Source organism: Ictalurus furcatus, chromosome 1 (assembly GCF_023375685.1).
Source record: "Ictalurus furcatus strain D&B chromosome 1, Billie_1.0, whole genome shotgun sequence".
NCBI classification, from domain to species: Eukaryota; Metazoa; Chordata; class Actinopteri; order Siluriformes; family Ictaluridae; genus Ictalurus; species Ictalurus furcatus.
The window spans coordinates 26,152,905-26,180,403 of NC_071255.1; the positions used below are offsets into that span (position 1 = coordinate 26,152,905).

A 27,499-nucleotide genomic window follows, 5' to 3' on the forward strand; every position below is an offset into this window, starting at 1 on the left:
GGTCTGGCAGAGATTAGCTTTTTTCTATATAGAACAGCTTTAATATGATAAGCTTCCTACAGCTATCCTGGGACTAGAGAAATCCTGTCAGCACACAGCATGCAGGAAGCTGCCTGTTTCCAAAAGAACGAGGCATGCAGAAGCTGTGAGAGGGCTGAACTACAGGGTAAGATCCAGGTGAAGCCCTGAAAACAAAGCCCAACTCTAGGCAAAGACTCAGCTTCAGTGAAAGTAACCCTAGGGCTTTTTGAGAAACACCAGACTGGGTGAAGCTTCTCACTGCAGCCGGATACTAGAGGACGCAGGGCATCGATGAGGGTGGGGTGCATGGGAAGGTGCAGCTTCAGTATGTTTTGCATTTTTGTTGCTGGACTCAGCAATGTAGCTTTAGGGTCCCAGCATTCATCCAATATTAGCTGTGTTGAAGTGATGAATTTATCTGCTGGGCAGCTTAAACCACTTTTGGTTTGGGGGATATGACACCCCACAAGATCTAGTTTTTATTTTTATTTTTTTTAATAAATGGAAAGTTTAGTCTATTTAGGATGTCAATATTAGCTTGTGTATGACTCTAGTAGCCTAAAAAATAAACAACCCTTCTGAGAGAGACAAATGTGCCTGTTGCTAGTACTTTCATAATAAAAGACAATATAATTGGCTGCCCAGTCAAAACTGAATCTCATTTGCACCCTAATGTGTTGCTTAGTAAACTACAAAACCATCTTTGTCTCTGGCTGTAAACGCCACACTTAACATCACAGGAACCATAGGAACCACAGAATCACAGGTTTTGATGGACACTGGATGAGACGCCAGTTCATTGTGGGGCACCTTGCACACGCTCACTTACTCCTAGGGGCAATTGAGCATAGCCAATCCACCTCCTGGCATGTTTTGGAAGTTCAGAGGAAACCAGAGAACCCAGAGGAACGTCACCAAACACACACACATAGGGAGAAGAAGCAGCACTCACACAGGCAGTCGACACAAGATCATGTCTGTATCATGTTGATGCTCATTTAAATAAATAAATAAATAAATAAATAAATGTTAGACTATTCTTAAATATTAAACAAGTCTATGCCTAGCAGTCCACGTCCTTCAAAGAAGTGCCTCTCTCTCTCTCTCTCTCTCTCTCTCTCTCTCTCTCACTCGCTCGCTCTACTACAGTTTGACCTGCCGATTGCTGCATCTCCACTAGGGGGCGCCGTTGCAAGCTAAACACTTCAGTGACGAACCCCCGGGTTTCAAAGCCCGAATGTGTTTAGTGCGGACAGACGGCCGGGCAGAGGGACATCAGGACAGAGCCGCGAGCAGGAATTCCACAGTCCCTCAGCACAGAGGACACGAGACAGACCCGAGCACATCTCCCCGGAGCCTGCACTCCCCCCGAGGGGCACTTTAATCTCAAACAAACAGGACAACAAGATTAAGACTTTCGGATTTATTGCACACCTTTCGTGGTGACACAAAGAGAATTCCTCAAGGACACATTTTATGAGAGTGGCAGACATTTGAACTGGAGTTGCGCACTGCTCCGAATGGACGGATTCTTCATTTAATTGCGCTTTGTGTTTCGGGTTTTCCCAGAAATCCGCGGAAGACCAACTGAACAGCTCTAGCCTGTTGAAAGAAGGAAAATTGGACATATTTTTGGACAAGTTGGCGGAATGGTAGAGGACTTTTGGGAAAGGTTTTTGAACGATTGCGTCTGGCGAGTGGAGATGCCAACTTTACAGAGGTAAACCCCCTGCTTCCCTTCCCGATATTCCTATAGACGTGTGTGTGTGTGTGTGTGCGCGCGTTTGAGAACTTCACACTCATGGTCTGATGCGTTTATCCCAAACATGGTTCTATTCCAAAAGTGTGAAAACCCCATTAGAAACCGAGAATATACATTTGTGAGAGAATATTAATATGGTGACCCTGTGGGCTTCATGACAGCACATTTTACTTAAACGGAAATAAGTGTCCATGTTTGTTTGTTTATTTATTTATTTATTGTTGTTATGTTCTAAACTACGCATTTTGTTTTAAACTGATTCTTTCTGAAGGCTTACTGCCTATCGGTTAGGCGGGTTGATTAGTTCGTAGGCTATAAATCCGTTACATTTCTGAAGCTATAATAAAGGAAATATTTCCCATGCGCAAAAAGAACACAGAAATTCACCTGAGAATGGTGCCATCTGTTTTCTTTTCATTTCCCGTTGTGAGGCGCCGCACTTGCGTCCTGTCAGATCTCCCTCTGGATTATCACCCTATGGTCTCCTTTTAAAAGTGTGAAGTCTGTCCTTTTCGGCTTGCTGTAGCCTCTCTCATTCTTATTTTTACCCTCAGTGACAGGGATGGGACTACGCACCTAACTTCATACATATTTCGACTGGTTTGAGTGCTTTAACAGTACAGTTGATCAGAAACGCGCACTTTTCGTGCCGTTGACATTTTTGCGCATGTTGGGCTTAACTGTAGAGTTTGTGTATGTAAAAAGGTTGTGTGTATACAATTAAGCTATTACTGTACAATATGTGTGTGTGTGTGTGTGTGTGTGTGTGTCTACTGCAAATCCGTTAAATCCCCTGCATGCTGCTGGAATGAAGCGTTCAATGCAGGAACGCACAAGCATTTCGTGCGTCTCTGCGGATGCCGGACTAATCCAAAAGGATGACTCTTATTAAGAATAAATCTCTCTCTTTTTTGGCTTTATCCGTAAACATTTCCAGCACCTGTTATAGATGAGCACATGTTGCATTCATGATTTCGGCTACAGAGCACACGTAAGTGTATGGCACTGGGAATGAGAGTGTGTGAGCGCAGGCAGTAGATTTTCCCAGAGCGCACGGACTCGTGGTTGTAATGCCGGGTTTGAGCGATAGGGGGCTATAAGAGATATTAGCGCACTATTCTCATATTACCCAAAACGGGAGACACCTCAGGGCGCACGACTAAGAGTCTCAGTGGTACATGTGCCTAACCTAACCTCAGCCAGGCGCGCGCGCGCGCACACACACACACACACACACACACACACACACACACACACACACACCAGGAATCTTCAGTCCACACCTAAATGATGTAGCCAGAACACTCATATAAAAATAGTACCTTTTCTTGTCACGGTGGTGTTACCCTCAAGGGTACATGTGTTGTACCTTTAATATGCATCTTTCACCTGAAAACAAAAATATAGTGTAGCCTATTTTTAAAAAACGCACTGCTACATAAATGGACTGTAATTAGTCACAATAAGAGTAAAGCTTTAATGGTATACTTTGCATCTCTGTAGGTAACAGATACATACTGGGGGTCACAAGCTGTACCCTTGAAAGTATCACATCAGCGATGAGAAAAGGTACTGTTTTCTGAGAGTGAAGAGACAGGTTAATTGATTAAACAACTGTAATGAGATGTGATCCTGCTGAGCTGGAATGAAAACCTACTGAGAAGACTCCTGACCAAAAGGTTATCATGCCTGTTCGGGGTGGGGAAAATATTATATCATATAATACATGAAGACATTTTCAGTTATTTGTTTTGCTAACAAAGCGCCAATCAAACACTTGAACCGCATGTAACAAACATTTGAAACCATGCATAATGTAGAAAAAGCAGATAAATGAAAAGAATCAGGCACAAAAATATTGTAAGATACAAAAGATACAAACAATATCTCAAAAATGGCACTGTGATATTTATCACAAAATCCATATTGTTTCATCATCTTGATCTACTGTAATGCATGACACATTCATTTTTAGTGGAATTAAAAATATAGTAGAAAATGTATTTTTTTAAATGTATTGTGATTGTGTTATCCATAATAATAGTAATAAAAACAACAACAATAATAATACTTGTGAAAAATGTATTGTTATTAATATGTTGTTATTATAGCTATATTAGCTTTAATAATGTTTATAGTTCTATACACTATACAAATGCTGCTTTCAATTAAAAAAGCATAAAATTAATTGACTCTGTTAAAACATGCTTTTTGCTTGTCACTGGGTTATTTCCAGCGGCAAAGATGAACAGCACAAAACTCTTACCCTATGGTCCCAGATGTTTGGCAAGCTTGGTTTTCTTTTTTAATCTAAAGCAGAAGGAGAGAGGGATACATTAAGAATAAAAATAGCCTTTGCAAGAGTAGCCTGACAGCACAGTTTTAATCACAGAAGGGGATGAGATGGGGCACGCCGGCACAGTTGGCTTTTGGAGGGCAGCCATGCGTACCTTTCAGCCTAGATGCCTCGCTTTGTTTTTGTGCCTCCTGCCTCCTCAGACCCTGCTCTCTCTCTCTCTCTCTCTCTCTCTCTCTCTCTCTCTTTCTCTCCTGCCTACCCACTGTTATCTTCCCCACTTTTGCCATTTAGGCTCCTTCACCTTCACAGCAGACCCCTAGCTGCAGGCAGGACCATAAAGAGAGAAAGGGCTAACTTTGTGTAAATATATATTTCCATAAAACATGCCCAGCAAATACATTCCTCATTCTTCCTTGTGAACATCAGCATACAGGCTTGAGACGTACTGTAGCTCTTGACACAAAGGTGTTTTCACTTTTTTTTTTAACATGTCTCTGGAAAAAATATCAGCTCATTTCACACCGGGCTTGGAGATTCACGGCTGACAATTTAAGATCGTTTTCACTGGAACTAGAATATCTGCTGATGCTTTTACTATGTACAGATATACTATGTGGTAAGTATTGTATTTACTATTTTACTGTATTTACTAACACAACTGGGTGTGCTGTTATAAGAAACTAATCAGTGAGTGTGGTGTGGTGTGATGCTGTTACCACCTCGAAGTTGGTACATCATGAAGTGTTTTATTCCTCTTATACCACAGTAATTTGCCAGCGATTACAATTTTGAATTTATTAAAAAATGACACGTTATATTTTTATTATTTGTATAAACAGCCTATACAGTCTATTTTTTGTGATTGTTGTGACCAAAAATGCTTGATATTGCTGTGGCTTTTTTCCAAATTTGCGATGCAACTTGCGAAGGTTTTTGTGCTGATTTTGCGGAAAAACTACTTGAATTGGCGAAATTGCAATTTCACACATGACGTGTCTTGGCCCAAATCTGCAGAAAATCCTGTTAATTTTGAAATATTGCACGCTCCTCCGAATACTGCAGTTTGCTTGATTTTGTGTTCATTTCTGCAATTGCAAAATCACAAAATCCTGGAGAGACTGTCTTAAAATATATCAACTTTAAATATTTTATATTAAAAATATATCTTTTATTACTGTTTATAGTTACACTTAATGTTGTAGAACATTCATGAGACAAGTCAGTTACTGTTATTACTTACATTATAGCAGCTGTAAACAGTCGTTCCTTCACCAGCCTCTCTTTTTTTTTTCTTATTCTTAAAGTTAATTTAAAAAATGCAGCTGGTCACCTTACTGTAAAAGTGGAAAAAACAAAGTTGGCATGGCAGAAAACTAATTGACTATTATACCCGAGAAACATCTCTTTGCAGAAAGCTTCACCATATCAACAACTATATATGGATCCTTGGTTAATAATAACACTCTTTATTAATCTGTTCATTTTTAGTCTTATATTATGTGGAGCATCTGCCATACAGGTTCCTATGAATGAGCTGCTGCTAAAGAAAAAATAACAGAGTAGAACCAGCACATAATAATAATGATATAAACCTGTGATGTGAAATACAGCCCACAGTGCTGTCCGAGCCGTGCTGTTGCTGAACGGTAATCAACCACTTCTGACCAATCACATTTGAGAATTCAACATTGTTGTGGTATAAATGTGCATATTACACACTATGTACAGAGTACAGGGGACCTTAGCATACTGAAAGTGTAAGTGTAATTACACTTGACTGTGAATAATAGCTGCTGTGTCTGTGAGCTAATATGGCCACAATTAAGTGCATTAAATCTGATAATTCTAAGGCTGACAACATTGCTGCCCTGTACAATCAAAGGACATCGAGAATTTGTTCTCATTATACCAGCTGAGCTCAGACACTCTGATGAAGCACTGTGACCTTTTTGCTGAACATTTCGAGGGCTGGAATAGAGAAAGTTTGGGAGCAGGAGGCAGGCTCAGTGATTTGTGGGTTAAAAACCCAACAGAAAGAGTTTCACAGCCTCTGGCTATCCTCAGCCCAGCAATCAGGACTTAACTAGATTGCATTTGGTGGCTCGCTCCTCAAATTGGGATCCTAATCAGGGTCTATGTTTCTCTCTAATGAAGCTTTGCCGGGGTGCTGGCAGACACAGAAGTGACCATGGGCATAGAATAAAGAAGGGAGGGAAGACATAAAACATTAGCTGTCCCTGTCCACGTCCCATGCCTTGTTAAAGAAGATGGCGACTTTCCACTGTCACACAGAGATACTGAGATGGATGCCACACTTCTGTGCAATCTGCTCAAGCTGTTATTGTGAACAGAACCAAAGTGAGGTAATCCATGATAAGAAACAGCACTGGAATTACTCTCAATTGTGAATGCAATTTTAAGTTAACATTTATGTTGACTCATTGTCTTGTTCTACTACAGTATAGCGTGCATAGTAAATCTTACCACGTCGCTGTTACGTGCTCTAATCTGATTGGTCAGAAGGTTTTGCTTAATTTTCTATAACAGCAGCTCTGGCTACAGTGTTATTCAAACAGCTGTAATGTAAAATTATTTGTAAAAAATGTGTTGTTATTTAACAAAGAAATTTTTGATAGTAGAGTATTTTGATGGGAGAGTTTTCAGGACAGAGGAATTTGTGCTTCTCGGCTTCTCATTTCATTCCCCTTCATTTCCATCAGGCATTTATTTAAAAGTGAATCTGAAGGTTGTACAAAGTGACATTAATCTTTAGCAACTCGATAAAACTGGATAGCAGGCACAACAACTGCAGTACAACATTGTGCACTGTCTTGTTTGTTTTGAATTGAATGGGTCACATGACTGCATCACATGACTGAAAATACATCAACGTTTTTGAATATCTCCATATTCTCAGTCAATACTGCAATGCGAAAATGGCGTTTTCAAATTTATCCATTTGGGAGAGCATTTTCAAAAAGCACTGTTTTCGCTGGATAACAACGCTGCCTGAGTGTAGACCGTAGACCAAAATGTAGAAAAGAGAATACGTTTTCAAATTTATCCATATCCATAGCCTCAGTAACATGACAAGCTGTGACTTTCATTTGTTAACCTTGATAAAAAGAGGATGGTGAGGGAAGGGCTGTTTATAGCTGCTATAATGTAAATGAACTAACTTGTCTGACGGACCTTCCACAACATTAAATGCGATTATAAATGGTTAAAAAGCACGTCATTTATTAATAAATTAAAAGTATAATTGTTGGCAAATTGCTATGGCATAAGAGGAATAAAACACTTTGAGATGTGCTCTTATGGGAAAATAATCACTCCACTCTATCACGGGGTTATTGTCATTTAACAGCACACCCTTTTGTGTCTTATTCCTTACTTAATGAAGCTTTTTGCCTTAGTTTTTGGGCATGACTGAGTGTCTTTTAGCCCACAAGATTAGACAGCACTAAAAATAAAGCTGTGAGGATCTCGTGAAGGAGAACACACCTCTATCACACTGTTCTAATTAAGGAGTGTAACCCCATGAAAGGTAACAAGGTGGAATTCACATGTGCAGGCGTAAATTTTGTTGGAGAGACATGCCACCTATCTTAGCTAATTACAGACGCTAAAGTCAGAATGATGCACATCAGTGGGGATACCACAGTCCTGCCCACTTATATGTAAATGTACATGTCCTTTCTCTTTCTCAGCCACAGGACGAGTGGAAGTACTGCTGATAGCAGATGAGATAAAACACAGCAAAGCACCGAATGCAGCTCTTTTTGCGGCCTGTTCAGCACATGCAGTTGATAAGCACTGATAACTCCCTGCTATTAAAGAAATGAAAATGAGCTCTGCAGACATTTGTTCAATTCAAGTCCCAGACCTTATTGGTGCGCAGATTCATATAGGAGTTAAGACAGTTGCAAATGCATGTGTTTGCAAAACAGCTAACAGCTGTGAAGTGAAGAATTTGTGTTTGATATATCCTCAACTCTAATTTGACATATGTTCTGTAGTGTTTTTCATTTTTCAAGCTTTTATTTTCTATAGTATTCAGCACATACGCACATTCACACATAAACCGTGGGTGACATACTGGAGAGTGATGATGGTTATTGTTCTATTTCACATCCATTTACCGTTCAAAGGCCTCTGACCTTTTATTTACACTGAGTCCCTCTGAAAGCAGTGAGAACACCTCACTGTTATCTTTTGTACCGTATATTTAATTATTTCTCCATTATCTAGTGATTCATTCTGCATATGTTTACAAAGTGCAACTGTCTGCAATTCATCCGAGGCTGGGAATCATTTCAATGGCTCTAAATCATTACATCTTGGAGTGCCTGTGTAATTTTACACAATGAATCAAAGCCCCATGATTTCATTGCTCCTTGGTGTCAGTTTAAGATCAGCATGTGTACAAAATTAAATCAAAGCATCTGTAATAGGACATGAATGAAACATAAATGTTCTTTTTACACTCACTGTGTTCTGCAGTGAGAACAAGGGTAGCTTTGATGTGAAGTGCATGCATAATCCACACTATCTGACATCACCATCTCCGTTCTGTGTATAAATCCTACAGGATCTCAAGAGGCCTGAACCTGTGCAGTACTTTTATTAACTCTACCATTGTGTTTTTGTAACTCTGCCATTGTGTTTGTGGAGCCAAGACACTACATGGTTTTACTTTAGTTTTGTGTTGAGCAAAGATCAACGTGCAGACGCAGTGCGTCTGTGATGTACAGAACCATTTCTATTATAAAATATATTGAAAAGATTGAGAGTGGGAAAGGGGTATTATGGAGTCAATAATGTCTGTACATCAGAAATATGTGTGAAATACTGTACTTGTTATTTTATGCAAACGCTGACAAAGAAAAAAAACATCCTTCTTTTTCCAATGACCAAATTTTCTTGGGCTAGTTTCAGGTCTTTCTTGTGTTTTTTGGCATGTAATTTGGTGGTTAACCCATGTTACCTCAAACACATTTGAACTGGTCAAAATGAAAACTGCCCAAAATGATCTGCTAGACTGTATGCTAGATGTCTATGTTGTTGATTCTCCACTACCTGTTACAAATTTACTCTAACAATTCACTAAATAGTATCCTATAGCATAATCAAGTTTGATAACCGCTCATTGAGGCTATGCCATTTATGTCATCCTGCCTGTCTTCAGGACATTGTTCCTAAGTTATATAAATTCATTTGGAACATTTAGTACTAACTGATATAGTTATCTTTTTTAGTCTTACAATGATTGAATTGTTCCTAGGTTTAACAAGAAAGTTTACTCCTCATTTTCGGGGCTCATATGGTGCTTTTGTGATATTGTGCCAACTATTGTAATTGTCTCATGCTGTTTCGTGTGTGTTGTGGAGGAACAGATGTACGCAAATGCATCTCATCCACTAATTCCTCATTCTCTAATGTGGCAGTGAAGAAACAGCCTTTGAAATAAAGAAAAAAAAAACAACCTGTCAGTAATCAGGCTTGAATTCATCTCCTTGTTTACTATAAATATATTTTGCATGTTTTCCCTTCAACAAAAAAGAAGAAAAAGAAGTTAAGACAGTAGAAGCATCTGTTCGCAGTAATGTAGCCTGTCCAATCTGGCCCTGTCAGCATTTTGAGACTTTTTATTTGTCTGAGGCAGCGCGACCTCTGTCTTTCCATCCCATTAAGTGCCAAATTCTGCACAAATGTTTTTTTTTTTTTTCTTCAGGCAAACTGCAGCAGCATGTAATGTTTACTGTGCACATTTGATTGTGTGTGTGTTTGTGTGTGTGTGCATGCATGCATGCGTGTGTGCGGGTGTGTGTGTGCGCGTGTGTGTGTGTGAATGTGTCAGGACATGGGACATGCATCCAAAGGATATAGGGTGTTTCTCTGTCACACTGTGTCTTTCTGTGTCTCCTCAGAGACCATGAAAAGTCAGAGATATATTGTTACTATCAGGTTAGAGATGTTTGATCTCTCTCTCTCTCTCTCTCTCTCTCTCTCTCTCTCTCTTTCTCCCCCTCCCTATCTGGCTCTCTGAGTCTCTCAAGGATGGACAGTTTGATGGATACTATGGGTCATCCCTCAGTAACTGACAGTGAACGTCTGACTGTCAGCATTCAGATAGCAGCAGAACTCTTATCCCTCTTCAACCATATACAGCGCTGAGGTGACGCCACTGTCACTGCACTAAGACTCTACAGACAGGACACTGTAACAGCTTCACTTATTCTTCCCGAGGCCATGATGTTGAGGACATGAAACTGGCATATATGGATAAGCAGACTATCGATAGTATGCTCTGGGCTCTTAATAAGACCCTGCTGTGAAGCCAGTGTGTGAGAGAACTAACTGTTGACATTGGGTAATTATGCCCTGAAGGCCTGTTGTGCTTCATTCAGCACTGTGATGAGCAATCGCATCAAAGCCCTTCAGCTGCCTGGGCCACAACACAGTCAGATACATAGTTATCGAGGTTACTACACTTCGAGACAAACTGTTCTTCAAGGGTTCTTTAAGAGTTGACTGGATAATTAAAGTTTCTTAGCTTCCAAAAAAGAGTTCTAATTTGAACCTTTTCCGAGAAGGAAACACTCTGTTGTACTTTCTTATTTTATGTAGAACGTTTAAGGGTTTCCCTGGAGGGACAATCGAAGAACCCTGAAGAGTTTCAGATTTTCTAAGAGTGTAAAGATGGATGATAATGTGATAAAATGTGCAATATTCAGGGGAGCTAGCAATTTTTCAAAATTACAGCATATTTTCCCACAAAATCAAGCATTTTTGGCCACAACAATCACAAAAAAAATCCTGTATGGACTAATTTTACACGGTTTTATTTGTATAGAGACAAACATTTGTATGCAATGGACATTGTCACAAAGCAGATTTACAAAAATCAAGATGTACTGTAGCTCAAGATGTTGAAAGAAAACAGAAGCCCACTTGTTTCTGATCTACACAGCACTGGCGATCATGATTTTAATCATTTTAATAATTACACAGTATTACACAGTAAATCTTCTCTTTCACCGTGTACATTATAAGCCTGTATTCCTTCAAATATATAAATCTTTGAATCAGAATGAGACCTTAGTCGAATTAATTATCTGGGTGAACTTTTAAATGATGATTATAAACAGAATTATACTCAACATGTAAATACATAAATAAATATTCCAGCACAATATTCAACCACATACTGTTATATGAATAAATTGCTTGTGATCTGTGTTAAAGTAAGCAACTTTAATCTTTGTCAGTTAACTAACTTTATTTAAGCTCACCAATATTGCAGTTGCCAATGTTTCTTTATTTGAAAAAAAATAAAAAATAAAAAAAAAATATTATGATTCCTTAATTGAGGAAGGTAAAAAAAATCATGATCACAATTAAAATACAGTGAATAGTACAGCTATAGAGGTTTGTGTTTCACAGTGAATGTGACATTGACTATATGGCTAATCATTGTCACGATTGACAATTCAACTCAACTCTTTTCTATACACTACTGAGGATGTGTAGCGTGACCTAAGAAGCTTGTTCCCTCACGAAAGGTTGCTGTGTTCCCTTCTTATCTGCTGCTGCAGCTCTGCAGCGAACACATGTCCCTTCTTAATTTATGTGTATGTTTATTCAGGCCTGTGTACAGAGACATTAGAGGCCGTTACCTCATGTAAATTCCCCCATTGATTTCTATTAGATATGGATTTTCCCATTCTCTGCAAAGCAGCAGGCTAAAATAAGCTGTGTTTGGAAGGTTGGACTTGTGTAAATCTGCCTGTGACATTTTGATAGCCGACCAATGCGCAGAGGAGAAGCAAATATCATTAGAGGAGGACAGGATTAAAAACTGTCACTCAGCGTCACCATTATCAGACAAAGCAGCATGCCAGGCTCAGAGTTGTGGGTTGAAGAGAGAGCGCAAGAGAGATAGAGAGAAAGTGAAAGGAAAGAGAAAGATAATTTGGAGAAAGAATGCGATGCACCCATGGGCACGTAAGACAGGTCCTCTTTTGGTAAACAGCAAGTCGTAAATATTTCAGCCGTCATGGCAGAGTGTGGACAGATGTTCCCATCTGCATGTTAATGAAGGCAGAGGCGAGAAGCCCGCACTCAATAGCTCCGTTCAACTCGGCTTTCCCAGAGATTCTCTACCCTCTATCTCATTCCCACATGCTCTCTGCCTCCCTCGCACTCTCACATCTCTTCCTCTCTCTCCCACACGGTGATTCTTAGTCCCTCTTTCTGTGTCCCCCTGACTCCCACAGTACTTGCACTGAGCTGGCATTGTGCTCCCAGCGCCCCCACACACATAAACACACTCAAACACTTGTTTTCTGCCGAGCCGCAGTGAGGTCAGTGGCTACAGTGTCTCTCGCCTTGTTTAGGAGAGACAGGTGCTTGAAGGAGGGCAGCAGGACTGTTGTGATTGAGAGTGAGGTCAAGTGAAGGTGAGTTTATGATCTAAAGTGTTGCCTTAGGGTTCCTGTTCTAGTGTATTATTTTCAAATGCTGATGTTAGCTTCAGCAAAATAGTACAAGAATCATAGCTGAGATAATCAGCAGTAAGAGCAGAATGCTCATTGTCTCTGCTGCATTGTCCAAGTGAAGGGGAAGAGCAGAATGTATTCTGTGTTCAGTCATCCAAGACAATTTAAATACATAATAGTAGGGTTAAAGGGATGCTCCAAAATTTTATATGTAGTAAATAGCATATATGCAGCTGCCATTGACAAGCATTTCAAAATGTTTCCCTGAACTGAACAAAAAAACAAAACATGTAAAACCTAAAGTCTAAGGGCAGTTGTCAGATTTAAACACATGTTTCTTTCATGATGTGGCGTATTTCTAACCAAACAGCATATTTAGGTAGGTATAATGTAACGCAGGACTTATGAATTTGTCTTGTCAATGTCAGATCTAGATGCTAACTAGTGTTCCTGCTTGCTAGTTGATATCACTTTGTTTGAAACACTTGCACAAATGCAAGTTGACATGCTCATAATCAGAGGCTGTTTAGAAGTGGGCTCTGCATGTTTATTACAGATGAATCTTACCCAAAATCTGTTTTAATTTCAATTTGTCTTTTCTGTAAAATTCATCCATAGGACTGCTGTTTCAGAGAATTTATTTTTGTTTATGCTGCCCATTGTAACATGTGTTGAGAGGCAGGGAGCTAGTTATGTTAAAATCATGCATGAGCTTTATTGGGGCGAATGCAAGAATAATAATTTGAGTCCATAGCGGGTGTCCAAACACGGACAGAGAACATCAAACAAGGATAATCCATAATCAATATCAAACCGCAAAGGTTGAAAACAAGAATGAATGTGGAAACTAGAAAACAAGTCTCAGATTTAATAATACAAAAAGCACCATAAGACTTTGGCCTGATACATGGAACAGCAAGGTATACATAGACAAACTAATTCAGGGACTAACACGGAACAGGTGAACACAATCTGATAACAAACCAATGACAAGATGGGGCGTAGACATGACTAAAAGAGAACCAAAGCACAGGGCATAGTAAACAAGAGCACATAACTCAGTACATGTCTCAAGGTCTCATGCCTCTAATTATGTGCAGTGAGAAAACTAATCAAACCAAATAGCAAACAACCCTAAAGTATCAATTTTGCAAGGTGTCACTTTTAAAGTGACTGGATGTAAAGTCTTGAAAACATTTCACCATTTATCTGGTGGGCTTCTTTATATAGTGTGTGTTCACTGATCACTTTTTCACTAGAGGTTAACTAGCATAACACTAGACACTAGAGATTGTTTCAGAGCTGTGTTAGAAGGACATTGGTGTATTTTTATTTTACATTTATTTCCTTATTTAACATAACTATGGTATTTTCTTTTTAGTCCAAATTAGTGCTATAGACATCTACTTATATTCCTTATCTCCTCAAGCAGATGTTTCCTGTCAGTCACCCAGAATAGACTCAGCCAACAGATTGTGATTGTTAGTACTGCTATCGGAGGAATTGAACGGAGGAATTGAACAGATCCCTCTCTCTCTCTCTCTCTCTCTCTCTCTCTCCCTATGTCTGTGTGTGTGTGTGTGTGTGTGTGTGTGTGTGTTTGTGGTTAAGGCAACTCAGGGAAGGGAAAACTCAAAAGATGCTACTCTGTTTAACTATACTGTCATCCGAATTAACGATGGGCATGGAGTTACGTGACTGAAGAAGTCAAGCTCTTATTAAAAAGCACATTCTTTTGTTGCTAGTGACACCACTAACTAACACTGCAAGCTTTTCATAAAGTTTTCATCAAGCAAATATTCCATATGGGGTGCATGTATAATTTGGAGAGAAACATTCTCTTCATAAAGGCAGATACTGTGATTGCAGTTTAATTTGTGGCATACCAGGATAACTTAGCATTGTTTTCTTGGCCCAACTTGCAATTTAACATGAGCTTACAATGATTTGAGTAAATGAGTCCATCTGATGGACTCTAGATAAAAGAGGCTACTGCAGTAGAATACAATACCCCCAAGTCCTAATCCATTTCTTTGCCTTTAAAATGAAACGAGCTGTCTGGCTCATTTGATCTGAATGTGATATGGCTTGATTTGATTTGCTAGTCCCTCTCATATGTATATGATTGTGCTTTGGCACAAAGCCATCATTATCTGTACTATTATTTGTGATAGAGAGGAAGGGATGTTTTGACAGTCTCTCTGCCATCTGCAACATCTCCTTTGCAAGACTTTGTATTATGAGCGATTAGCCAGTTCATCTTCAGAGCTCTCTCCAAAACACACTCATGTGCGCGCACACACACACACACACACACACACACACACACACACACACACACACACAGACATACACACACATACTTTCTTGGCATCAGACAGAAAAAGGAAGCTAAAGGTCTTTTTTTTAAGGGCCTCTGCTTTCCAGAGGCCGGTGTCTAAACTCCCCTGCAATGAATTTGTCATTAACACCTCATAAAAATGTTGGCAATGCCATGTCTGTAATCTGCTTTGTGCTCTAGCACAATAATACAAATTACAAACAGATTTAGCTGGCATGAAACCCAAATTAGGGTTGTATTAAATGTACCAGTCATATTATACAGGAGGTAGTTGCTTTCATTCACATGAAGAGACGATGTCGCTGAGTATCACGAGAATATCAGACAAATGGGGAGACAAGTTGGGCACAGGTGCTGGACAAAACTAGGAGGATGTATTCACTTAATGAACTGTTGGTTCACATGTGTAATCCATCAGAGGAGGCAATGAATTGGATGCAGTGTAAGATCTGTTTGTTTTAGTTTATGAAGTTTGTATCAAAGCTGTAAGAGAGAGATTAAGAAGTAATCTTTTCCTAAAATCTTTTCTCAAATCTTCTATTTGAAGTGTGTAGCATGAAAAAATGAACCACGTACAGTTGAAAAATTTATAAACAGACAAAAAACTACTAAAAAAGCAACAATTATTATTATTATTATTATTATTATTATAAAAAATGTTGCTCTCTAGTCCATTACCATTCTCAATGCAACATGAAGTTACAATTTTTCTACATAAAATCCCAAATGATTTTTTAAAAATAATTTTGCTCCAAAATACAATAAATGGTTTTAAAAAGTAATTTTTCACTGAAGATAAAATTAAAAAAGTAGAAAAAAATTTTTTTCCTCCAAAATTTGCTCATAAACTGTGCAAATGGTGCATGTCAAGATAAATGCTAAAAGAATCTTATTTTTTAAAATGGTCTTTTTCATCATTTTGGATATCAGCATTACATATTTTAGACCTGAATGTTAATTAATATTGGAAGAGGTTGTTTTTTTTTCAGGTACCATGTACTTTACTTTTTTACTCATGGCATTCTTGCACATGTACACGCCATTTACTGTTTTAACATAGAAAAATTCCAAATTCACATGACATGCAATTTTAAGTAATATAAATATTGTGATTAAAAAAAAAATTGTGCACAAAAGTGTTAGTGTTTTCAGTACTAGCACACATACAAAAAACCAAGAAAACATTCAAGTACAAAATTAAGTGATCAATTGCGATGTGATTGGATTTTTTAAAATTATTATTTCATACAAATCAGTTTCTAAAATTTGGTATGAATTCTAACCCTGTCCTTAACCCTAAGCTTAATCTTTGTAACACTTCATACAAATTGAGTGACAAAAATGCTTGTGAATGTGCAGGGTGAAAGTCATATTCGATTGAAGATTTTCTTCACCACACATATGGCATGACTGTTGAAGAAGTTTGATCATGTAAAAGAGTTGAGAGAGACCATGTCCCACTGGTACATCCTCAGCTCCATCCATTTCAGCAGACAGTTAGACGCCTAATTGAAATTAGCTTCAGGTAAACAATCGTCTGGACTCTTGATGACAGCGAAAACAAACAGATCTGGGCTGGATGTGCTGAGGGAAAGGGTGCGTGCAGATACCGCCTGTTAGATCATTTTAGAAACAGATGTGGAGCTCTCTCTCCTCTCCACCAGCCGGTCTGCCCAGCTCCCACACCATGTCACTCTACACCATCTCTCTCTCTCTCTCTCTCTCTGTCTTTCTCTCTCTCTCTCATTCTTTTTTTTTCTTACTGTACTATCTGTGTATTTATTGCTGCAGCTACTGAATAGATGTTCTTTTGATTGTTCTCTCCATACACAGAGTCAGTCTTTATCATTATCTACACTGTAGAGTCAAAATGCATGCAGTGTGTTATACAAAAAAAAAGTCAGAGAAAGCAGATCCGACTGCCAGGCCACATGGCCTCTTTGATCAAACAAAGGATTATATAGTTTAGCTCTATTTATTCTGGAGTCAGGGCTTTTAGGGAGTAAAAGTATTTTTAAAAAAAGAGTAAATCACAGTCAAGCAATATGACAGCTTTAAATCCAGCCCCATGTACTTGACATCTGATTTCATCTGATTTCAACAGTGCATAGTCTAAAAAAAATGTAAAGATGCTACATATTTTAAACATTACTAGGACACAGACACAACAACAAAGTGGATATAATTCTAAATCAAGAGACCTGGATGAACAATGCATCAAAGCCTCATCATGCTTTTAATGATCATTACAAAGATGTAACTGTACCTTCTGCAACAAGTTCAACTGTGGCCCAATTATATTCCATAACTAAGTTACACTGCATTTAATTTCTGAAGCAAATAAAGATACAGAAGATGCACCCTTGAGGGCTCCACCCCTCTGACCAGTTACGGTTTAGCTTTTTTGACAGTGTGTATATCACCTCACTGCAATCAGTTACTGCAAAACTGGCCTTTTACATGTACAAGCTGTCACAGTGACATTAAAACGGTCACATCTCACTTGGAAAATAAGCCTAAAACCATCATCTAAATTAGAAACACTGTAAGATAAACAGAGTGTGCTATAAATGTAACAGACATGCCAGTTATTTATTACGGAAATGTGTAATAGCTATTACTGAAACCTCTGCATCTCTCCTGGACATTATACCTTAATTTTAGGTATACTACTGCAGATTCACATAAGTCAGCCCCTTCAGGATTTTGCCATTTTGCGAATAAAGAAATTAATGCAAAATTAAGGAAACACTGCAATTTTCGCAGGAACTTGCAATTTTTCTAAATTACCGCAGGTTTGCTGAAGATTTTGCCCAAGACATGTCATGTGACATTATCACAACGTGCATTCAGCCAAAGCAACCCTTTGATTCATGTGTGTCAAACATGAGTACAGCTAAAAGGTCTCATTTACCAACAAACATCACTGTGAAAAACCATTAAAAACAGTTTCCTGCAATTGCACTTTTGCCAATTCAAGTAGTTTTCCACAAAACGCACAAAAAAGTTGCATTGCATAAGTTTGAATGAATTTGGGACATGCACTTAGTTTCAGAGACCAATAGACCATAATCAATGTTACACAACAAAAACAAAGAACTTACTTCTGGCTAGATAACACCGGTAGCACTGCACTATTATAACAGTATAATCATATAATAAAAAGAGTTATTTAACCAAGGTATTGGGAAAAACAGAGTGCTTCCATTGTTCTTGGGATTAAATATCAAAATACTTACATATTGTGTACATTAAAATTTTCATATTTTGAGAAACAAAACTCCCATTTGAAACAAAATTCAACAACCTTCTTGTTGATATTAGCTAACCTGTGTTCTACTAAAGCTAGTTAGTGTTCAAGTTGGCTAATTAATTCTGCTTTTCTAAAACACACTTTTTATTTTTATTATTTTCTTTAAAGAAAAGGCAAACAGCACTACATGCAATTCTGCACTTAGACGTGTTATATTTTTTCTTGCACAATATCAGTCTAAGGGAAGAGCAGTATTAAGTCCAGTTTGATGTAACCACAATAGATAAATCTGGCATTTATGATTTGGGCTGTGAATACAGTCAAAAGACTGCTATTTAAGGCCAATATATTGCACTATTAATTACTGACTTTAAATCTCATCCCTTTAAAGTCAAAGTCAAGTTTTTTTCCTGCTTGGAAGACATTACAGAAGACAGCATCTCAGTTGAAGATGTCACTTATCTTGAGGAGCAATTTTTATGGATGAAATTATATTTAAAAGAATTATAAAAACACATGCTTCAAAGCATCCTTCAAAGCATGTGAACAGTTTCTTTACAAACGAGCAGTTTTTAGAAGATATGTCTCTACTGTAATTTTTAGAAGAGCAAATCTTCAGGGTATCCATGTGGAACCATCAGCAGCAGCAGAAAGTGAGTCATAAGTGCAGAAGCTCAAAGCAGAAGAAGTATCACAATGAGTCAGGCAGGTCCAGAGGGCAAGATGAGCTACAGCTTTAGAAGAATCAGGTACCAGCATCACATCCAGCAGCAGAACACATACAGCACAACAGACAGAGAGAGACAGTGAGAGAGAGAGAGAGAGAGAGAGAGAGAGAGAACAGATTATTAGACATGCTCTTGCCCTGCAGTGGTTTAAAAGGGTGTGTATTGTGATCAGAGTGTAAACAGAGGCTCCAGCTATGACAGCATAACGAAAAAGTTGAGCCAGTAGGTAACACAGTCTTTTACAGTCTTTTATTTTACTATTAGGGCTTTTATTTCTGTGCAGGCACAAGTATAATAACATTAGCAATAATGATTGCTAATTTAGATGAGTGTAACCCAAGTGTAACCCGTTTGCACTCAGTTTCTATTTTCATGGCCAGAAATAATTACCAAGAAGCAAAAAAAAAAAAAAAAAAAGGAGAATGAAATTAAACAACAATAAATGGTCCTGATTTTAAATGGCTATAGCAGGGAAATCGTTGTAGTAATACTTTCTCTACCAAAGAGTAAATAATTGATCAAGTGTCTGAGACTCTAAAGTGGTTATTACAGGTTTGATTTGTTTCCTTTAGGATGTGGAGCATTAGGGATTCCTTTGAGCCTTTTCTTTTTTTTAATCCTGGTCATAAAACCATTGGCGCCAGCTGATTGTCAGAACAATGATATACAGCACTGTGCGAAAGTCTTAGGCACCCTAATAAAACTTGCCATCACATTTCCTTATAAAACTGTAGGAAGCGTACCTGAGACTACTCTTTTTTTCCCGTCACAACAAATATTGACTTAGTTTCATTTATCACTGCTTACTGCTCTTTATAGTATTTTTTTTAATGTAGAAACATTCAATTTCATTATTTGTGAAGGCATCTTTGCGCTACAGCATTTCTTTGCATGTGCCTAAGGCTTTTGCATAGTACTATACATGTTTTTTTCTCCTATATTAATTGTCTAATGGTATTAAAGACTGTTGCAAAATCTATCCAGTTTCAATATGATGTTGGTAAATCTTTCCTCACCCTTGAATATTAGCACCTCCATAATTTTCTCTTTTCACATTCCTGTCACCTCCACAAAGGAGAATTTAACTCACTTCAGCATTAATATTATTTGATGGAGGCCATTTGTAATTTAACAGGGTAGATGAAAGAGCTTTGCTAAGCAGAGCATGAATTTTCTTTTCCGTTTCCTTAATTTTTTAATCTCTTAATTACTAGTCTTCTGTGATTTCCGTTGCACCTCTTGTCAGTGTGCTCTTATCCATCTCCACATTACACAAGCCTAAGAAATATTACTGAGTTTCCCAGATGTGAGCAACACAAATCCAGATAAATGATGAATCTCTGACCCTTGGAGAAACATAGCATTAGTTAAACTGAAGTGGCTTCAGGACATCCTCTTTCTGCCCCATAAATCTAAACTACCTTCTATTAAATTCAGCATCATTGGCAATCACAGCACACCAGAATCCTTCAAAAAATACACAGCTTGTCAAAAGTTGTTTTTTTTTTAAAAACACCTTGCCCTTTTTATGAAATTCTCCATGTAATGTTTCATTTGCAACCCATTACACACCTCAGAGCTGTACAAGAGGTATATGGGGAGAAAGAGGATAGTGCTATGTGTAATAGACTAGTATATCCAGCCAACCACAAACCTGAAGGAAATTCTGCACGAGCTATAGCAGAGCATTACTGAGTAATACCTCTCCTTATATGGAACATTTATCTTATGTAGAACGTCTACATTCAGTTTTTTTTTCTTTTCAAAGAAGTGGGCTTGAAAATACCTAAATTCAATTTAGAAAAAAAGCAAATGACAGTTAGCTAACTCAAACCTCATGCTGAGTTAATTCTGGATTGTGCATGTTCACAATGTACTTTAAAAGTACACTCATCAGTCAAGTCTTGAAAGTGTGATCAATTACAGCTTGCAGCAAAGTAAAATTGTGTGTAATTTTTTTTCAGCAGCAGAATAAGATTTTCATATGAGTTTTCATATGAAGACTTCTGTAATATACTTTACTTTACTCACTCACTCTCACTTTTATTTACCACGTATCCTGGTCAGGGTTGTGGACTGACATAAAGGCTTTAAAATGAAATAATGGCCTAAATAATAAATAAATAAATAAATAAATAAATAAATATAATATGGCAACAACAGGAGAAAAGGAGTACATCATCAAATACGTCATTCCACTGTAAGGAAAAAAAATATCTATTTTTCCAGGACTGGCCATCCCAGCAAATTCAGTCCAAGAGCTGACCATCTTATGTAAAAAGAAGTTTCCAAGAACCCCAAAATGTCATCACAGGATCTGCTAGTAACTGTTGGTGTCAAGTTGCATGCTTTTACAATCAGAAAGAGATTGCACAAATTTGACCTGCATGGGAGGCATGCCAGGAAGCCTTTGCAAGACTACAGTTTACTAATGAGCATATAGGCAAAGACCAGGCCCCTTGGAATAATGTGCTCTGGACAGATGAATCAAAGATAGAGTTGTTTGGCCACAGTAACAGTTGACCAAATGCAGTGTTTATGTAGAAGCACCTCATACTAACTCTGAAGAAAGGTGGTGGAAATGTTATGGTTTGGGGTTGCTTCACTGCCGCAGGGACTGGACAGCTTGCATTCATTGATCCAATTATGAATTCTGCATCATATCAAAGAGTGCGTGAAGATGTGAGGCCATCTGTCTGAAAGTTGAAGTTGAACTGAAAGTGGACCTTTGCACAGGATAATGATTCTAAGCACACTAGCAAATCCACCAAGTAATGGCTCAAAAAGAAGAAATGGAGGTTTATGGAATGGTTGTGGGGGGATTTGAAACAGGCAGGCATAATTAACATTTGGTTACTCAGCCAGTTAACAATAAATCTATTAACCCGCTGACCAATATTACTTAGGGAGCACTGAAGAGATGAGGACTCTGGCCCACAACTAGAAATGTGCTGGGACGGTCCTTTGCACAACAGGAACATCACAGCACATCTCAATTCTCACAAAGATGTGTTCTATGTCCTCCTGACCTTCAGAGTTCATTCTTCCAAGGTAGCCTGGCAAGACCGGTCTTCATGAGAACACAAGTCTGTTCTTGAGAAACAGCCATCATTTTCTTCCTGATCAGAGCCATATCTTCATGCAGTTCTTGTTTGTTTTCCCACTTAAGCTAAGCAAGGTTGAGCCTAGCCAGTACCTGGATGGGAGACCTCTTGGGGAAAACTAAGGTTGCTGCTGGAAGTGGTATTAGTGAGGCCAGCAGTGGGTGCTCACCCTGTGGTCTGTGTGGGTCCTAATGCCCCAGTACAATGATGGGGACACTATATTGTAAAAACAGCACCGTCGTTAGAGACGTTAATCCAAGGTCCTGACTCTCTGTGGTCATTAAAAATCTCAGGACACTTATTGTAAAAGGAGTAAGGGTATAACCCGGTGTCCTGGTGAAATTCCCCCATTAACCCTTCTCTATCATGGTCCCCTAATAATCCCCATCCCTGAATTGGATACATCAATCTCTCCTCTCCACTAATAGCTGGTGTTTGGTGTGGTTCTGGCACACTATGGTTGCCATCAGATCATCCAGGTCGATGCTACACACTAGTGGTGGTTGAGGAGATTCCCCCCACATACTATGTAAAGCACTTTGAGTGTCTAGAAAAGTGCTATATAAATGCAACTGCAACAAAGCTAGGGCTATGTGTAATGGGATAAAATGGCAAATAAAGGCTAATTATGACTGAATAAAAGTTGAGAAAACAACTAAAATGTTCAAATTCTGCAACTAAAATGTGCTCTTCTGCATATCTTATATACAGTCTATAAACCAAGCATAGACTGCAAAACGATCTGTAAAAGTATGGTAGAGAGCAGCAGAGTATAGAGCTAGTTGCCATAGAGCACACATCATTTATTTTTTTAGCATGACTTTAGACATGCATTTCTAAGAACAATTATTCACCATATATGAGTTATGTCAAAATGAATGAATAAAAGTATACAGCATTTCTGACACTGATTAACCTATGCTTAGAATCTCCACCCTAATTAGCTAATTACTGCAGGTGAAGAGGTCTGGTTTAACTATTCTGAACCTGTCATTTTACAAGTTAGTTTCGGAGTGTGAATCTCAACATGAGTTTCTGAAATTGACCCCTGATTAATGTTTTCAGTGTTATTGGAAACTGGGGTGTGGGTTATAAAATTAAGTACCATCTGCTGAACCTGATCTAATGGGGAAAAAAAAAAACCAACAACTGTTCAAACACAGGTGGAAGAAAATTTTGTTCTGTTTTATTCTATGGTAATGAATTCAATGAAATATACAAATACTAACACACCCTCCACAGTCTTAACCTTCATAAACTTTCACACGTATTAAGTCTTGCAAATCATTCTGAATTTGTAAAGCATGAGATGATGGTGATGTGTCATGGTGATAGATTCAATATACTGGGTGACTACTGTAATTAAATTGATGTTGAAATCATTCCAAGTGCTTATGCAGTTTTGTTTATTCATTTAATTGTATTTCTCACTGAGAGCACCCTACCTCATCTTTTCTTTCTTAGCTGAGACAATCCCTGTTGAAATGGTTTCAAGTTAAATTATATGCAGAATCCTTTCTAGCACATGTTACTGCTGAAAAGCTGACAAATCTTCATTAGTGTGGGGCATGTCCACATGCTGTGTGGACACACACACACACACACACACACACACATATATATATATATATATATATATATATATATATATATATATATATATATATATATATATAATGTATGGGTATATATAATGTTTTTGTCACACTTAAGTGACTTTTGACTTGGAGATAGCTTTTCAATTCGATAAATGTTACTGCTCAATATGTCATCTGCTAGGCTATAATCAGCATCATGCATTAGTATAATCTCTGACATTAGCCAATATTAGATGTGTGTACTTTGTTTTATGAGATGAGAAGAAAAAAATCGAAAAGAAATGATTGTTGAATTTTTATTCATCAGAGCAATTTTTATTCTCAATAACAGCCATTAAAACACTGAACTCTCTGTGATGTTAAATTGTGAATCATGTCTTGAAAGGTGAAAGTTCATGACCCTTAAAAATTAAGGATCAGGAATATGAAGTGCTGTGTATGGCAGCATATCATATTGCATTTTGCAGTCGTTTGCCTCGGAGCAAGAGGAGTTTCTGAGTTGATGAAAAAGCCCGGCATTTAGCACAGTAAACACATTCATCATCAGAGACAGATAATTATCTCTTTAATTCCAGAGCCGTGTGAGGCCTCCCGTGTTGGTTGTCATAGACATTAAAGTGTAGATAGAGGAGAATGTGAATAGTCTTGAATGAGAATGTGCTGCTTGTTGCGTTCTGTTTTCTCAAATAACCTTGTTCACTGGAGTTGTCATTGGCACTTTTCATTTGATGAGGCAAAAATTAAATTTATATATAAATAAATAAATAAGATTGGCACCAACTAGAGTAAGGAATATGATTAATGAGAGAGAGCATACACAAGAGAAGCAGCAGTCACATGTGTTATGTAGTTTCTCTCTCCCTCTGATGGTCTTGATCTCTCTCCTTCTGTCTCTCTCTGACTCTCTGGGTAAGTGTTTTGTTTGCTGTTGTTTTTAACATGAAAGCTAACAGCAGCCAATATTAGGTAAACAGCAAGTGGCAGCAACTAAGCACTGAGAATCCAGATGAACCATTCAATGCCTCTGCCTGTTTCTACCATCTCATACTTGCTTAATGAAGGAAAACTGACCCAACATTTATCTTTCTAATTATAATGCTAATAAAGAGTTTGCAAACTCCCCTGTATTTTCACCCTCATATCACATTTGGTCATCATTGTGAGCGCAGAGACAGGTTAGGAGCATCATCTCATTACAGTGACTGTGCTATTGCTAAGATATCCGCAGAAAGCTGTGGTGACTAACATTCTGGGAATGTGTGTGACTCAACATGCCACCTGTCTCCTGATCCCACCATGTTACAGCTTAAATTCTTCACAGCCTTTGTAGATGTAACTGCAGAGTCATTGAGAGTCACACACGCCAGCATGGCCAAACCATAAATCCAGAAACATGGAACTGTATAGTTTTAAATAGAAATGTACAACTGGGAAGTGTACTTCTTCAACTTCATACAGTTTCTTCTATATCTGTAGCATGTCATGCTGAAACAAATGTTTTGTGCTCTAAGGTAATATTAAGTACACAGATAAGACACTATTTATTATTTAATGATATCATCTATGCCAAGTTCATAGAAAGTTGTTTTTTTTTTTTCACATGGAAGAGATTGGAGACTTTGCTTCACTTGAGGATTAATTATTTCTTATAATAATGAATAATAATAGGATGTGTTGGATCAAGTGCTATTTCATTAACTGCCAAATAATAAGGATGGAAGCCACATTGTTAAACCAGTATTAACCTTGGAGGCATGAATTGCCTCCAAGGTTATTGGTAATTTGAAGTATTGAACTAAAGATCCTGACTCTGTATATGTCCCTCTGTTAGTTATGAGAGGTGATTTACAAAGGCAAGCAGCATTGGATGTGCTTGCTGAGAGTCAAGGAAGATTTTTTAACCAATGCATTATGTGATCAGTGATGCATAGACATGTATCAGAATTTTTCTTGGTGTGATGGTGCTATGGACATCTAACATACAACATAAGTGACATAAACTGACATACACACATTTATCAGTGACACAAAGGAACATGCATAGGAAATATCACATATACATATTATGTGCATAGAATGACCTGTAATCATACTATGTGCATTCTTTACTGGTAGTGTGCAAATAGCAGATAATGTGCATTCGGCACAGGCATGAGTTATAGTATTCCAGATACTATACTATATATAATATCTAATAAATGTAATGTTGTTGATATTGATATTACTAACAATAGTAAAGCTCCTACATTCAGCCATGTTTATCAGTAAGTATAACATGGATGCTGAGTTTTGTTGGATTATGTGAATTCAGCACCATGGAGAGCAACTGGCTAGCCTGAATGGCATTAAGACTTGCATTCCATGATCATACATTTCCATATGGAAAATACCCATAATTATTTAATAAAAGTTTCATTTTAAGTTCAGTCTAAAGGGCAAACATACATTTTATTACTTATCAAAAAATTTCAGAATTATAACAGACCAAATCCATTGCATAGAAATTCTCCATTCAGTACCCATGGAATGAGTTTCTTTTGCATGAATAATGAATGCAACTTTAGAATTTAGATGGAATTTTTTTTTTAAATGATGGCTAGCTGGGTATCCTCAAGGACTGCGCTCAAGAACCTTAGAATGGGAACCTTAAAAGGCTCTTAACACATAAAGTGGCATTCTCTGTCCATATTACTGCCAAAACAGGCATATTACTTTGCATCTCGTAATTTCCCAAACCTGATGTGGCCCATTAATCAGGCAGTAACCGAGCTTTGAGATCATCTAGCCACTTACACGGTTTGATGCAAAGCATGGAGAAGTGGTTTAAGTGAGTAGATGTACACTGTCTGCTGTTAGTGAGCCACTGCTGATTGATAAACACCCTGGTGTCATGATAATAGAAGCATCATACAGTAACGAGAGCCTACCTAGTGCATTATGTGATAGCAGCATATACAGGGCTAGAGAGGCTAAATAAGTAGATTCCACCATAAGCCAAGTATCACATTAATTGCTGTTAGTTGTTTTGACAGAGTTGACTGATGCCAAAGGAGTTAGGTCTGCTCCTGTGGATGCTTGGTGCTGCAGTTAATGCTATGTTATGCCCAAGATTCAAAAGAGTAGCTACAGCTATACTGTTGGGATGTCTTCATGCCTTATACTGTGCTGCACATGAAAAACACAAGGTAGTTTTCTTTCACCCACTCAGGAAATGAAGACAAGCCAAACAGCTATGTTGATGCTCAGCCCAACCCCCATTTCCTAATGCTGGGTGCATGCCACTGGACATTTGCCTCTGTTTCCAGGGGAATCATGGCCTGGTATCTGCAATAAAACAGTGTTCAAGGATGAGTGGGTTCAGCGCTGCATAACTTAGACTGGTTAGCATAACTTGGTTTGGTTCCTATTTATGTACAGTGCATCCTCAAATACCTCAAACAAAACCAAAACCAAGGCTCACCTAATTAATGACCACCAAGTAATTTTTTCTGATTACTGAGTCATTTTACTTCTGAAACAATTGTGTTGAAAAATTGTGAGATCTCATTCTTATTCTCATGCCACATTGTTCTTTCCTTCTTAAATATATACACAGCTGGATAATACAGACGGGCTCTACTTATTTCAACAAATACTGGGTAAAAAAGAGGAGGAAAATAGAGCTTTTAGCAAACACTGATTAAGCCAGAATAGAATCCCACATGGTGTGTGATTGCAGTGGCTCCCTGATCCTTACAGTTGTTTTGGCAGCGTGCTTCCGTTTGCTCAAATGCCTTCTGCTTGGTCCGCCTGTATATTCAGTGCTAGAATAGCTTCCATTATACTGTATGTATCATAGTTTGTTAGCCATTGTACCCAGTATATGCTGCTGGAGTTATTGAATTGTCAGTGG

General features: G+C 38.1%; 1 protein-coding gene across 1 annotated transcript in view; it reads left to right on the forward strand.

Moving 5' to 3' along the window:
* The first annotated feature begins 1,230 nt into the window (after positions 1–1,230).
* The window catches only part of adgrb1a (adhesion G protein-coupled receptor B1a), a 90,271-nt gene continuing 64,002 nt past the window's right edge, over positions 1,231–27,499 (forward strand). The window contains exon 1 of the mRNA XM_053634500.1: positions 1,231–1,741. The gene's annotated coding sequence lies outside the window, so the exon portion shown is untranslated. The remainder of the gene's footprint in view (positions 1,742–27,499) is intronic.